The following is a 12,929-nucleotide window of genomic DNA, read 5'->3' on the forward strand; positions in this document are numbered from 1 at the left end:
CACCTGCCAAAACTCCTTCATCCACCCAAAAGAAATAAACAAGAGTTCTAATCTTGATATGTTGGCCTAACCTTCTAAACCTATGCATAGGGTTATGTGAAGAAGGCTGATTCTCTGATGACATGCAAAGTAGGCTTGAGCCCGAAACGTTTCAGAGGCCATTAAAGAGGCCTCCGAAATGTTTCGGCTACTGGGGCTGTTTCAGCTTTCTGAGGTGGAGGGGGTGTTTCCTTAAGGGTGGAGGAGGGTGCACTTACCCCTCCCACCGCATTTACCCTGCTGGCGCGCCATTGGATCAAAGCCCCTCGAAGCGGCAGCGTACCTCCCTGCCTCCCCATTGCCCTCATCAGCCGGAAGTGGCCGGAAGTAGTGGGCACGTGTGCGCCTATTGCGTGCACATGCGTACATGGCAGACGGGCACGCATGCGCCTGGTACTTCCGGCCGATGAGGGCAACGGGGAGGCAGGGAGGTACGCTGCCGCTCCTAGGGGCTTTGATCCAATGGAGCGCCAGCAGGGTAAATGCTATGGGAGGGGTAAGTGCACCCTCCCCCGCCCTTAAGGGAATACCCATGCCGCCACCAGAATGGTTCCGGGCACATCCCTAATGCAAAGCTATCACCAGTCCTGCCTTTTATCCCAATCCAGGCTGAATGCCTTCTTCACCCTGCTTGACTCCTGCTAACTGATTAAAGAGGCACCTTCTGAAATTGTGGCTCTCTGATATTCAGCAAGGGGAGAGTAGCTGTCCCAATTCAACCCAGCAGTGGCCCTCCCAGTAGCTGTCGCTGGTACCTCCCTTGTGTTCCTTTACAGATTGAGAGCCCTTTTGAGACAGGGAACCATCTAATTCCTTTTACCATGTGATTCACGTGAGGGCTTCTTGTTGAAAAGCGATATCTAAGTATTCTAGATCATAACAAAAACAGTTCTCTGTCATATCAAATTCAATGAAGAAGAAGAAGGAGGAGGAGGAGGAGGAGGAGGAGGAAGAGGAGGAAGAGGCGGAGGAGGAGGAGAAGACAATATGCCACCACTGCCCTGCATCTTGACAATGGTGGCTATTGTCAATGCAACTTCACCTACCCATGCTCCTGGACTGCCGTGACACCCAGGTCAGTTGACAACACCAGCCACAATGTGGTGTCAGTGTCCTAGCCCTACTCACTTTTATCATCTAGTCATCTCTCACAGCTTTCAGCTAGGGAACCGTATAATATAATACCTGTCTATTTTGTAAACAAATAAACATGATAATAGAGGGAACCATAAACACCTTGGAAGTTATTTTGTTCAGCTTTTTTAGGATACAAAGAAAAGATTGAGATACCTCCTAGTTCTGTGTTTGCGCTCTATTATATATTTCTTTCACCAGAATTGTGTCAGTGATGGCTTATCCCTGACGGTAGAGTGGGCAGCGCCCACCTGAAAATAATTGTCAGCCATTTTACCTCTTCTGTCTGTCTTTTGTAGCAATTTCTCTGTCTGCCTCCCTGTCTCTACTCTTCCCTGTCTGCTGCCTGGCCCCAGCATTTACATGGGGCGAGTGATGGTGCCAGAACTTTATAAACACCAATAAGAACACACAGAGTTGTTCAAATTTGAATATCAATGAGGCAGGAGCCAAGGCTTGCCTTTATTTTCAGAAGGTGGGTGGAGCGTAAAACACCCTGAGCACCAATCAGAAGGCCTCATGCTGATTTACTTGTATTCTATTCAGTAACCTTTTGCAGTTTCTTTGTTTGGACATTTGTCCCAAGGGGGAACCTGTAGAGAGTGTGGGGAGGAGTCAAGAAGGAAAGGGAGGGAAAGGGGAGGAAAAAATTGAGTTGTTGCTGAATGTAGTTAAATCTACCTAACATTTCCTTGTGTGTATGAGGAAAGCAGCTATAAAACATGACTCAGAAGAATCCAATCACCATTTTGGTTAGAGAGCAGGTAGGCTGGCTGTTGATAAGCCTGATCTTTTGCTGGTCTTTTTGTGTTTGTTTGGAGGGGAGGAATGCAACCTCTGCTTTCTCTCCCTTGCTTTCTGGTCTGTATGCAAAGCATTATGGCCCATTTCCAAAATGACATGCCATAAAACATTGGAAGGAACATCAAACTGTATGGCTGGACTAATTAGATTAGAAACTGTCATAGGAAGCCAGGAAGTTATTTTAGGGCAGAGTTTCTCAACCACCGGTCCGGGGACCGCTGCCGGTCCCCGAAGGGTTGAGCGCCGGTCCCTGACTGGGAGTCAAACCCCCCCCCCCCAACAACTGCAATCAAGGCACTCACTTCCTCAATTTTGCACATGGTACGGAAGAGGAAGAGTATCACCTTCTTGTCCCTTGCCTCCACGTGCTGCTGTGATCTTCCTACAGCTATTTTATTCCCTATCTTTACAGCTTCAAACTGTATGCGGTGTGGAAGGTATGCCACCTGAAGGGCTGCCACTTGAAGGGCTGCTGGTTCTTGCATGCTCATTGTTTGCAGCCAAAGGTTGATTGATTGAAACCCAGCTGCCTATTGTGGTCGAGGCGCCTTGAGAGGGAACGCTGTTTCCCTCTTGCATCGGTGGGGTGTTGTGGTCCCTCTGCCCCCTGTAACCCCCTGGTCTGCACCGCCGGTGGAGGACGGCGGTCCCCTTTATGACCTCGCCGGGTGCGGGGGACAATCTCTGGCCGGGATCATGCCGCGGTGAGGGCTAAGCAGAGGAGGGAGGGAGGAGGGCCGCCTTGGCTCACCTCGCAGGTATGCGCGGGCAGCATGTGGGACCACGTGAGCTGCGTGGCCCCAAAGGCAGGCTGGTGTGATTGGCTCCCGCAGGGGAGTTGGGAGGGGGGCACAGGAGTGCACATTGTGAGAGAGGATGGGGAACACTTGCTACACTCTGGTGCGCAAGCACAGTGGCGGCAGCTCTTGGACCCAGGCGACCTTCCGAGTGCAGTCCGGTGCACCATTGCCTCACCCACCCTGAACAGTGCCTCGTCTCCCCAGCGAGGAAAATGAGGCATCTACCACTACAACACCCCACACCCTCCGCCATCTCAGAATCACCCCCTTTCTTTTAATGCCAGGTCTCCACCGCTCTTCTTCACATTTTCTTTCACCATTAAAAAAACCCCATTCCCAGCACCTGCCATGTAACGAATTTAACGAGTTTTGGAGGAGCTGCACGGGTTTCATTAGGTCCACCTCACAAAGTGCACATCTAAGAGCAGGATCCAGATCAAGTCAGGTGATCATGACCAAGCAGCATTGACACAAATGAGAGATGACTAAATTAATTTCAGTGGGTGGTCGTGACTAACGTTGTCTGGATCCTGCCCTGCGACTACACAACTCCTGCTAAAACTCCACCTCCATCATGAGAGGGTTAAACTGTAGATTTCCGGCTCTACTGAGCTTGCCCTGCTCTCCTCTCCTCACCTCCTTTTTGCTTTGCTTGACATCCAGCCTGATGAAGCATTTTGGGGGATTCAAAAGCTTGCCTGTGCGTTGTTTTCATTGCCCCCATGTAGCTTTTGAATTTTTCTAATGGCCCAACATCCCCTCTCCATTGAGTAATCACAAGCACCTCCACCCCCACCCCACACATACTGAAGACATACTGGAGACAAATTTGTTCACCCAGGCTTTTAGATTCAGGGGTTCTCAACCTTGGGTATCCAGACATTGGTGGACTTCTACTCCCATAATCCCCAGCCATAATGGCCAAATGCCATTGTGGTTGGGGGTTATGGGAGTTTAACCCAAGGTTGAGAACCCCTAATATTCCATGTTTGCAAAAGATTCCAAATTTAATTATTTTAATGCTTATATTATTTTAATTGTAAACTGCCCAGAGATGCAAGTTTTGGGCAGTATAGAAGTCTGATAGATAGATAGATAGATAGATAGATAGATAGATAGATAGATAGATAGATAGATAGATAGATTGAAACCCCTTTACTAACTGCCGGTCCGGGAAACTGCGCATGAAGAATGTAGCGGTCCTTGAAACTCTGCACGAAGAATTTAGCGGTCCTTGACTCCAAAAAGGTTGAGAAACACTGTTTTAGGGTATGGATTTCTGAATCCAAACTGCTTTTCAGATAATTGCAGAAGTGGCTTTCCATATGGGTGTGGTGTATGTAGAAAAGGAATGGATTCTGTTGGAAGGGAAATAATCTTTAAAAATCCATTTTCTATACAGAGAGTTAACCAAGTTTTTCTCTGGATTGTGACCAGTATCTGTAACATTAATTTTTCCACGGGCAGTTATGGTTCACTGGGAAAGGACCAGTGCAGTGATCTCTATTTTTTTAAAAAAAAATGTTCCTTGCTAGGATGGACACCTAGGCTAAACGACGGGCACGCAAGCTGGGCAGAGAGTGGCACCCAGCTGTTCAGTAGGCATGGAGTAGGAAGAGGGTGTCCCTGTGCATCTTTGCTTCCCATGGTGTCCTCTAACTTATAGGAGATCATTGGAAAACCTGAAATTTTTCTATTATGTATGTAAGCATTTTTTTAAAATAGGCAGGCAGAGCTGCCCTTGTAACTTCAGAATGCATTTGCTCTCCACTTTTGTAGCTGGTCTCTGCTTTACCTGTGGCTTATATAGATTTATTTACTTTTGCATGCATAGCCTGTGCTTCCTCCAAGAAGCCCTGAGTGGTGCACACAATTACATTTATCCTCTCAACAGCCCTATGAGGAAGGTTATGCTGAGAGATAAGTGACTGTCCCCGAGTTACCCACAGAGTTTCATGACTGAATGGGGATTTGAACTTGGATTTCCCCCATCTAGTCCAGCACACTAACCACTGTACCACTCTGGCTCAGAGTTCTTTCTTATTAGTTGTATTCATGTTTGAAATAACAGAGCTGCCCTGGTGACTCCAGAATGCATTTACTCTCCACAGCATGTCTGTATGCTATATCTCCCTCCCAGTTCCTTTCCTGTCTTGCTCCAGGACAGGTATGCTCTGAAGGAACTCCGGATCCCACACCTCTGGCCTCCATCTTCCTCTTCTCTTCACCAGTTGGGTGAGACACATCTCTTTCTTCTTCTTTCTTCTTCTTCTTCTTCTTCTTATTATTATTATTACATTTAGGAGCCCAGAGCAGTGTACTACATACTTGAGTTTCTCTTTCACAACAACCCTGTGAAGTAGGTTAGGCTGAGAGAGAAGTGACTGGCCCAGAGTCACCCAGCTAGTCTCATGGCTGAATGGGGATTTGAACTCGGGTCTCCCCAGTCCTAGTCCAGCACTCTAACCACTACACCACGCTGGCTTTGCAGATTATGATATATAGCTGAATGTTTTTGTCCTACAATAAGTGATGATGATGATGTCTTCTCAGCTGTGTGGTGGCCATTTTTCTAGGAATCCATCTCATAGATAAGCTCCTTAAGGGTTAATTATCTTTCTGCCTAACTACTGGTCTCCTCCATGCGGTGAGTGAAACTTATTGGTGTGCAGGTCTTCTACTAACTGGAACACAGATAAATCCTGTAACAATTCATTCAAAGGATATTGATTTGGTTCCAGCTGCTCCAAATTATGGCATGCTTCCATTAACATAAGAAAGTTGCCTTATACTGTGTGAGATAATTGGGCCATTTAGTTCAGCATTGTCGGCACTGACTGGCAGTGACTCTCCAGGGTTTCAAGCAGGGCCTTTCCAAGCCTTAGCTGGAGATACCAGGGACTGAAGGACCTTCTGATTGCTCCCTGCTAACTGAGCAAAGAGGACACCCTTTAAAAGTGGTGATTCTCTCTATTAAGCAGGGGGAGAGCAACTGGCCCTATCCAGCCCCAGCACAGCATCCCTCCAGTGGATGCTGTCTATCTTATGTTTCTTTTTCAGATTGTGAGCCCTTTGGGGCAGGGATCCATCTTTATTTATTTGTATTTCTCTGTGTAAACCTCTTTGGAAACTTTTGTTGAAAAGTGGTATGGTCTATAAATATCTGTCATATTGCAGAGCATGCACTCTGTCACTGAGCTATAGCGCTTCCCTGCTGAGTCTGATCATGACAGATCAGATCAAAAATCTCAAAACAGGGTACTTATTTATTTTATTTATTTAACATATGTTTATACCGCCCCAAACTTACATCTCTGGGTGGTTTACACTTAACAAAAATGCACTAGGAAACCAAATCAGTTCTGTACTTTATTGTAGTCACAATGAAAAAGAACAGAGTTGGAAGAAAGAGAAAGGGGTGTTAACATTATTGTGTGTATGTGTGTGTGTGGTAAAAGGTAAAGTGTGCCATTGAGTTGGTGTCAATTCCTGGCTACCACAGAGCCCTGTGGTTGTCCTTAGTAGAATACAGGAGGAGTTTACCATTGCCATCTCCCGTGCAGTATGAGATGATGCTTTTCAGCATCTTCCTATATTGCTGCTGCGCAATATAGGTATTTCCTATAGTCTGGGAAACATACCAGCAGGGATTTGAACTGGCAAACTCTGGCTTGCTAGTCAAGTCATTTCCCCTCTGCACCATTAAGTGGCTGTGTCTATGTGGTGATGACCCATATTCATTAGTATAACCTCCAACTCAGTGTTATTTAATCTGAGATATCATCATCCCCAGTTCCATACTCAGTGACAAACTGAACTCCATTTAACCCGTCAGCATGCGTATGAACATAAAGCGACCTTATACGAATCAGACCGTCTACATGCAAAGTTTGGGCCCATTCTCATGACCAAAAGCTGGATAGGAGGCGTGCCCTGCCAGGCTCCAAACCCCATGCGTATTCCCCAAAACAGGACGTGTTTCAGCAAAAACTGAGGTACAAGGAGGCAAAAGCAATTGTGTGCAAGCCTTACCTACCATTGTACTGAGGGTGGAGGAAAAGCACACCCCGCACCACCCTACCGAGACTGCGGCTAGCACACAATCACTTCCCCCTCCTCCCACCTTGAATTTTGCAGTCACTTGGCTAGCTCTCAGGTGTGTGAATGGGGCTTGGAGCCTGGCTGGATGCTGCTACTATTCAGCTTTTGGTTGTGAGAATGAGCTTCACGTGTTCTACCTTCTAAACTCTCATGCCTCCAGGATCCCCTAAGCTGTTAAAATCTCAAAGAGGGTAATTCCCTCCTCCATGCTCAGCTGGTTCTGTATGTTTTCCAGCTGACACCATTTTCAGGGGCTACCTCAGGCCACTGGGAATGCTTAGTCCTCAATGGGAAGTTTTTGGAGGTGCTTCCCTCTTAATGTAGAAATGTTTGTACTTCTACATACCATGAGAGTCCCCCACCTATGTAGAAACCCACCACCTTGGCCCCATTTTGCTTTCAATCAGATAAGCACTCAGCCATCTGAGTTTGTGTGATTTGTATGCATGTGTGTACACCCTGGCAGCTGCACTGTTTAACATTTATACAGTCTTGTGCCAAACATCATATATCTATGCATGTTGTTCGTCACATGTTTTGGGCTATGTTGTCTCTGTTTTGGTTAGCTGATACAACAGCCGCTGCCGCTGCTGCTAACAGTTCTTGCTATTGCTATTAAAATGTATACAGCTCCAGCAGTGTGCCAGGCACCATAAACCATAACCACTCAATTGCTACATGATTCACATGTTCTCAAGGAACCATACCAACTTCCGGATAATTCCCAGTGAATCAAATATTGTTATTTTAGCTCTTGATCCAGCTATTCAAGCATCATTTTGCACATGGTGGACATGACTATGGCCCCATTCATACGACCATTTGGGAGAGCAGGAGGGAAGGTGGGCAGAGAGGAAGGCTACATAACCTTACCTTCCCCACAGACGAGCACCAGGACATTGCTGGGTGTGCAGCTCACGTGCCCAGATGCTCCACTGCTGCCCTGGCAGCATGAAGGCACGGGGGCTAGGGTGTGTCATCCCAGCTCCTGGGAACACCACAATGCACCATGCCAGTGTTCGATGGATTGTGGGGATCCCCCAGTGGTGGTCAGTGTGGCAGCACTGGCTGAAAGCAGCCAGCGCTGCACAGCCAAGTAAATGGGATTAAGGGAGTGCTCGATCCCTTAACCTCATTAAGGAGGCGGGCTCCCTAAGCAAGGAGATCCGGGGTTACTGGCGGTTCTCATGGGCAGCCAAGCCCTAGCCTGCTCTTGGCTGCTCGTGAAAACAGCCTCTTTGACTCACACTTAGGGTGGGTGGGTGAATCAGAAAACAACCATATTCAGAGCCTGTCCCATGGCCTCCTGCATGTAGGGCATGGTGACTCCTTTTCAGATGTGGAGTGAGTGAGGCCTCCACAGTTCAGCCTCCTTCATCTTAATGAAGTGGTCCCCAATTCCATATTTAATGAAGGTCCATTTTAGTTTTGCACTCATTGTTAAGTAGTCTGCCAGGTAATTCTGTTCAAAGATCACTCAGCTTTGATCTTTACTTCATAGTACAAGTCCAATAACACAACAAAAGAAGAAAGATGAAAAGTCAATATATGGCAAGAAGAGTTTGGCTTGATAAGTAGAACAAATGTAGAGTCTGGAGGTTGTCACTAAATTTCAGGAGTACCAGGTACCTCTTCAGTGGCCTCAGTCACAATAGATCATGGTAGAAGAAGCTGTGCGAACTGGTGCAGCAAAGACTGATCAGAAACGTCATTTATTTAATATATTTTTCGCTTACCTTTTAAACAATGCCTCAAAGGCAGCTCACAAAAAAGTAAGCACACACACAATTACATTAGAATAATTCAGTTATTCTCAGAAATTATAAAACCCACACCAGGTTTAAAACAAAACCAGGTTTAAAACAAAACCAGCTCCATATTTTTCCCCCAGCGATGGTTTGCATTTTCTTCTTCTGCCATTTATTAATGCTGAGGCTAACTATTGGTCCAGAATTTTTTTCTTTAAATGGTTATTAGCTCGATCATTGTAAGAAAAGCAGAAGTGCCTGGATATTCTCCCCACAACAGATGCAATGATCACCCAGAGCACTTGTTCCATCCTGTCTGAGAAGTAGGTAGTACAGTGCTGGTCTGTTGGTGGAAGAGGGGTCCTGAAATACACCCAGGAGCCCTCTGATGACCACTGCCTAGGCCAGGGGTAGGCAACCTTGGTGCTCCAGCTGTTGTTGAACTGATTGATGATTAAGTGCCAGCAAGTCAGTGTCGACTCTTAGCAGACACAAAAATTTTGTCTATCCATGTGATGTTCTTGGCAAAATACAGGAGTGGGTTACCATTGCCTTCTCCTTCACAGTATGTAATGATGCCTTTGTCGTTGTCACTGAAGTGTGTCCACCTCCAGTACCTTCCTATATCACGGTTGCCCAATATAGGTGCCTGCTTGCTTTAGATGGGCAGCTGGGATGACCTTCACACTTTGGGTGACCCTACTGGGAATAAACCTCCTGGTGTACTTCGCTCAACCCTCCCAGGAACACACCACCACCACCACCACCACGATGAGGCAGCATAGCAGGACTTGTGGGGGGGGGGTCCTGCTTGTTGAACTACAACTCCCATTACATAATTTATTGTGAGTGGGGATGATGGGAATTGTAGTTCAATAACATCTGGAGAGCCAAGGTTGCCTACTGCTGGCCTAGGCCTAACACCATCCCAGGACTTATATGAGGGAGGAGAGAGGGTTCTCCTATATGGACTCTTTTTCACAGATGATCTGACAAGCAGTTAGTCTACAAGGCAAGGAACACAGTAGCCTGAAATAAATGTAAGTACTCCTTTTCTCTCCCAGGAGATAGCGATTGCTGTCACAGCACTGGCACATCAGGCAAGTTAGATCATGAAAAAAGGTCAAGAGCACAAGGATGCTCTGAAACCAGGCATGCCTTCCCCTCCAACAACAATGTGTGCTACAGGGGTGCTCCTGAACTAAGGACACAGCCACCTAGGATCAATGCTGCCACATCACCCCTCCTCTTAGCAGAGCAATAGACCTTTTCTTTTTTTAATGAAAGCATGGCCACCCTGTTCCTATCACATTGATCCATGTGTTGGGGACCCCAACCCCAACATTAAACCCAGAGCCACCAACCCAGAACTATATGGAACCCAGGCCTGTGTTTGATTCCATTTTATTAAGAGTTCAATTAAATGCCTGAACTCAAGGTGAACTGACACCCAGGTCTCATGACTGCCTCAGCTAACTGCTCTGTGAAGGAAGAGGGAATCCAGCATTGTATTGTGAAATGGGCACTCACAGAAACACAAGGGCTAGGCCTGAGCTATCAATATGCTAAAATGTAACTATCAGATAATGGGGCGATTCTCACAATCAACAAAAATCGGGCTAGCAGAGGCTAGCCCGATTTTTTGTTGACCGTAAGAACCACCGGGCTCGCAGCCGAGCCCGGTGGTTCTTGAGCGCGTAACCGGCTCAAGAACCCCTGCTAAAAAGCAGGTTTGCGGAGCGAGCACTCCAGCAAACCTGCTTTTTATGATCGTGAGTAGCCGCGCCACGCCTTTGCGCTGCGCCTACTCACGAGTAGACCCCCATCCGGGAGGCAAAAAGCTGCCTCCCGGCTCCGGGGGTGTCCCCAGTATGCCCTGCGTGTTCTCGCAGGGCATACTGGGGCTTGCGGGGGGGCGCATGGCCCCCACTCCCCCCCACCCCCTGCCAGCTCCGTCACAGAGCCGGCCATCATGTGGGTGGCCAATCCGGCTGCCCAGGGCTCCCTGCCCGTTCGTGCCCTCTCGTGCTCCCTGCCCGCTCAGCATGAAACCTGCCCGCTCGGTTTCACCCGAGGAAACTGGGTCTCACTGATCGTGAGACCCGGTCCAATGTCTATGGAAGAGGCCAGAGGCTGAGCTCCCATTTCGTGTTGCAAGAAGTCTATGTTAATCCTTGTCAGTGATTGCTCTGCTCTGCCCAAAGGGGATACTCAGTTGCTGTCTATAGAAATCCCACTCTAGGAAAACACCTGTAGATTTAGTTCTTTTACTAACACCTTTTAACACCTACTGGGACCAGGCCACAAATCTGGGGACAAGAGAAGTTGTCCATTTGCAGCTCAGAGATGCAGATTTGCTTTGGGCAAAATATAACGTCCCCTCCCCAAGATAACAGAAGATGGGATTGAGATTACCCAGGACTGACCAAATATCCTGAGCTAATTTTGATAATTAAAAGACAATATCCAGAGGATAACAGGAATGGACACCTTTTGTGATCCAGGAGACTCAAATGGACATCAAAGGATGGAACCACTATAAGAGGGAGTCCCTGGACATGGCATATTAGCTATCTTTTGCCTACAAGCAAGACTTGCTCATGAGCAATCCAAGGGTTTGCTGCCCAAGCCGTGGGGCTAAAGGCAGGAACTCTTTCCAGGGAGAAGGGACTGTTTGTGTCTTCTGCTGCACAGTGAGAAGTCAAGACTCCCCAGCCAAGATACTCCCAAGCAATCTTGCCTAGCAAGCATACTTTGCTCAAGAGCCATCCCAGAGTTTGCTGCTGAGCTGCAGGGCAACAAGCAGGAACTCTGTCCATGGACAGGAACTGTCTGTGACTTCTGCTGCTCAGTGAGAAGTCCAGACTACCCAGCCATGGTGTTTCACTTTGCTCTGAGCAGCTGACCCCAGCCTGCTTGACTACTTGAAGCTTGCACCCCAGGCTCCTGTTCTCCAGCACCCGCGTTTCTCCTCCATCTGAAGCCTGCATCGCTCTCAAGTTCCAGCAATGAACAATTCCTTTGAAGCCTTCCTTGTGAGCCTGGTAAGATGCCTATTCAACGCACAGCCTAGCCTGCTCCCCACTTTCCTCCTCCTCACTAATCACTGCTGCCCCCTTCCTAAGCCCCCCTTCCTCCTCCTTCTCTCTCTGTTTCTCTCTAAATGTTTCATTAGAATTTGTTAGATTGATAGATAGCTGTAATTACTGATTGCACACACATATGTTAGTTAGGCACATTACACTACACTTGAATCAGAAACATGTTTTTAATGTGGATTATTTTATCCTGATGAGCAACTTTTTATAATAAAGCCCATTGAACTTTCTGAGTGTGACTCTCTCTATCTCTGTTTGCGCACCCAGATCCTACATGGTCACCATCTCCAAGAACCAATTCAGTTTGTGTATGATGTGTCTTTGCCTCTTTCCCTCTGAGCATGTACAGAGTGCGAAATCAGGTGTAGTTCACAACACATGGTGTATTGAAGAGTTGTGTTTCCTTATCCTTGCACAAGTGACAAGCTTCTCCCAAACCCTCTCTCCGGCACAGGAGCTCGGTCTTCCTTTGTGCCAGGTCAGATGTTTTAATCAAATACCCAACAATGAAAAACATGAATACAATACACGCACTTTGGACATAAGCATCTCATGCACGTACACTAGCCAGGTACCCTGCAGCTCCATGTGTACACACAGAAGGATCCAAGGGCATAACTATAATAGGGCAATGGGAGACAGTTGTCTGGGGGCCCACTGCCTTGGGGGTCCCCCAGAGGCAAGTCACATGACTGACTCCTTCAGCCGCGCACCTGCCCGGGCTTCCTTCAGTTGTGTTCATCCTCCGAAATTGATGTGGGTGTTAAGACCTGGAGCTACCAGAACAGCATGTCTTTCTCTAGGACCATTAACTGACTTGCTTCATCCGCAATTTACAAAACCTTTTAAAAAATAATTTAGGATGATGTTCTATTGTGGCATGTAGATAGATAGATATAGATATATAATTTATCTATCTATCTATCTATCTATCTATCTATCTATCTATCTATCTATCTAAATTTTACTATGCTTTTTGTTACCGCTATTTAGCCTCATTTAAGATTTCTTTACTTCATGAGCTGAGCTTCAGTGAGTGGGGGCCATTTTAAAATCTTGTCTCTGGGCCCACTCCAACCTTGCTACGCCCCTGGAAGGATCCTCGGTGGCTCCTGGGCAGTTCCTTGTCCTGAGGTCACTTCCTTTGCATGCACAAGGTCCCATTCAGCCCTGGCATCTCCAGCTAAATGGTTAGATGGAAGGTG

The 12,929-nt window shown here is 47.2% G+C and overlaps 1 long non-coding RNA gene across 1 annotated transcript in view; it reads left to right on the forward strand.

Moving 5' to 3' along the window:
• Window positions 1-1,820: 1,820 nt before the first annotated feature.
• LOC128328155 (uncharacterized) overlaps window positions 1,821-12,929 on the forward strand; it is a 34,864-nt gene continuing 23,755 nt past the window's right edge. The window contains exon 1 of the long non-coding RNA XR_008309051.1: window positions 1,821-1,937. This is a non-coding gene — a long non-coding RNA (uncharacterized LOC128328155). The remainder of the gene's footprint in view (window positions 1,938-12,929) is intronic.

The sequence above is a fragment of the Hemicordylus capensis genome, chromosome 5, assembly GCF_027244095.1.
Source record: "Hemicordylus capensis ecotype Gifberg chromosome 5, rHemCap1.1.pri, whole genome shotgun sequence".
NCBI classification, from domain to species: domain Eukaryota; kingdom Metazoa; phylum Chordata; class Lepidosauria; order Squamata; family Cordylidae; genus Hemicordylus; species Hemicordylus capensis.